Source organism: Pinus tabuliformis, chromosome 7 (genome assembly GCF_031772625.1).
Source record: "Pinus tabuliformis cultivar Carrire ecotype Pingquan chromosome 7, CPIR1, whole genome shotgun sequence".
Classification (NCBI taxonomy): domain Eukaryota; kingdom Viridiplantae; phylum Streptophyta; class Pinopsida; order Pinales; family Pinaceae; genus Pinus; species Pinus tabuliformis.
In genome coordinates this window covers 200030679-200033894 of record NC_142293.1, presented here as the reverse complement: position 1 = coordinate 200033894, position 3216 = coordinate 200030679, and positions in this window count along the sequence as shown.

The window sequence follows — 3216 nt, the reverse complement described above, 5'->3', positions numbered from 1 at the left end:
CTCATATGGGCTGACCCCAATGGATCTCTTGGTTGTTAGTCTATCTGCCCATAAGGCATTCACAAGCTTCTTATGCCAATTCTTCTTATTTTCTTCCAACACCTTCTTTATGATGTTTACAAGGCTTTTATTTGATGATTCAGCTAGGCCATTTCCTTGGGGATAGTATGCAGTAGAATGGCCCAAGGTAATATGAAATTTGTGGCAGAAGTTCACCATCTTCTTGGATCTAAAAGCAGCAGCATTGTCTGTTATGATCTTATCAGGACAACCAAATCTAGACAATATGTTATTCTCCAAAAACTGAATGATTGTTGAATCATTTGCCTGTCTACATGGGATGGCCTCAATCCATTTGGTGAAGTAGTCTATGGCTGTGAGGATCCATCTATGTTGGCCTGAAGATGAGGGATGAATTTCCCCAATGAAATCCAAGCCCCATTGCTAAAATGGTCTCTCTGTTGCAATGGTCTCTCTTTCCCTCAAATATTTGACACTTATGGCATGAGGTGGTGAAATTTTTAACATCATAGAACAAAGTGGGCCAATAGTAACCAGCCCTCAGTATTTTATCCACAATGGACTTCCAATACAGGTGTCCACCACAATCACCTGCATGAAATTCTTTCATGACATTGTTAGTCTCATTCTCAATTAAGCAATTTAACAATATACCCTCATGGTTTTTCCAAAGCAAATTGCCATCCATGACACAAAATCTTGAAGCTTTCATTTTTAGGAACCTACATTTAGTTCTGGACAATCCTGGGGGAGCACATAGGTTTTGCAATATATAACAGATATCAGAATACCACAGAGATTGTTCAAAGGCTACATTGATCTTTGGAGTCGCCAGCTCCGGTTCACTGTCCAGTTGGTTGATGTCCAAGGCTTGGAAATTTGTTTCAGACATTAATTTGGCCAAACCTTGCCCTTTTATCAGTTTTGTAGGTTTTATTTCAATGTCAAATTCTAAAATGTTGGCAATCCATTTTCCTCTTCTGCCCTCTAAGTTCTCTTGAGTAAGTATGTCTTTCACAATGGGACTTGGTACATAAGCTATAACATGGGAGTATAGGATATAAATCCTAAAGTCTTTGATGGCTTTGACCAAAGCATATGCTTGCTTTTCCATGATCTGATATTTCAGGGGTGCATCTCTGAGAGCTCTACTAAAGAAAGCAATAGGTCTCTCATTTCCTTGGTCATCTTTCTGTAATAAGACAGCAGCAATAGTATGCTGGGAGGCAAAAGAGAAAATGATAAACTCTTTGTCAAATTTAGGATTTGTTAAGACTGGAGTTTGGGTAAGGGCCAATTTTATTCCTTCAAAAGCTTGATTTGCTTCTACTGTCCATTTTACTTTTGAATCCTTTTTTAGCATGTTATTTAGTAATCTGCTCAATTCTGCCAAATTTGGGATAAATCTCCTTAGGAAGTTGATCTTCCCCAAGAATGCTTGTAATTCTTTGATGTTTCTTGGGTGGGGCATTTGCAAGATGGCCTGTATTCTGTCTGGGTCAATCCTAATGCCATCCTTTGAAATAATATGACCCAATAATTTTCCTTCTTCCAAACCAAACAGGGATTTCTCGGGATTTAAGGAAATTCCATATTTCCTACAAGTTATGAATATTTGTCGTAGATGTTTCAAATGTTCTTGGTCAGATTTTGAGAAAGGTGTGAGGTCATCTAAGTAGATGACAAGGAAATCATGAATTTCTTTGGCAAACGCAATATCCATTGCTCTTTGAAAGGTAGCTCCTGAATTTTTCAACCCAAAAGGCATTTTGACATATTTGAAGGTTCCCCATGGGGTTGTGAATGCTGTTTTGTCCTGATCATCAGGGTGAACTAGGATCTGGTTGAAACCTGAGAATCCATCAAGTAAAGAAATTCTTGAGGCCCCCACTACTCTTTGCAAGATGTGATCCATCTTGGGTAAGGGGTAATTATCTTTTAGGGACACTTGATTTAAGTTCCTTAGATCAACACAAAGCCTTATTTCACCAGTTTTCTTTCTTGTAGGGACCAAATTTGAAATCCAATCCGAAAACCTGATTGGTGCTATGATGCCAGCTTTAAACAATTTTTGTACCTCTTTTTCAATTGAAGGGAGAAGCATAGGATTGATTCTCCTCAATTTCTGTTTAAAGGGTTTTTGATTGGGCTTGAGAGCAATAGTGTGTTGAATGACAGAGGTGTCATAGGACTTTAAATCCTCATAATTCCATGCAAAGACATCTTGGAATTCTTTAAAGAGGTCAATGTATTTAGGCTTCTGATCATGTGGTAAAGATGCAGACAATTTAATTATCTTGGGTTTTTCAATAGTTCCAATGTTGCACTCTTCAACGACAGCATTAAGAGGCTGCAATTTTGGTTTTCTAGGGACATCATTTGAGTCAAAAATGTCCTCTAATGGAGCTAGGCCTGTTGGAAGAAAATTTTCTTTCAATTGTATAACTTCAGCTTCAGCATCAGCTATTTCCTCAGAATGTAATTGTTCAAGTTCTCGTATTTTCTCCTGGTCAAAGTTTGTTGGACAAAGCATTTGATTTGCTGTTTTGAGTGAGATATTTGTTTGGTGCTGTTCACCTAGTATTTGTGAATCACTTGCAGCCTCAGTATCAATGTTTAGTCCTGAAAATTCTTGCTGCAAGGTCAAGAAATTGTTTATTTGTGTATCATCCTCAAACACTTGCCAATCCTTGACATTGTTTGGGACAAAAGGTCTGTGTTTTATCTCAGCTGTAAAGAAATGCTGGGGTTCAAAAGGTAGTTTACAAGTGCTTGCAAATGTAGCCAAACTATGAGCATGAAGATTATGGGTTCTAGGAATTTTGGTAATTTGAAATTCAGTGAAGAAATTTAGTATTTCAGCAGCAGCAGACCTATAAGATCTCATTCTTTTGTCATTAGTGACAAAATTTCCCTTTACTTGTTGGATAATTAGGTCTGAGTCTCCTAGGATTGAAACTTTTATGGCTTGTAAGGATTTTACTAGCTTGAGGCCTAGTAAGAGAGCTTCATATTCTGCCATATTGTTGGTGCACCTGAAGTTTAACCTGTAGGCTCGGCCCTCTGCATGACTGTTTTGTTTGTTATGTATCCAAACCCCCGCTCCTGCCCCTAATTTTTTGGCTGATCCATCAAACTCAAGGAACCATAAGATCTCCTGTTTTAAGGGATTTTCAACATTCTTTCTATAATTTG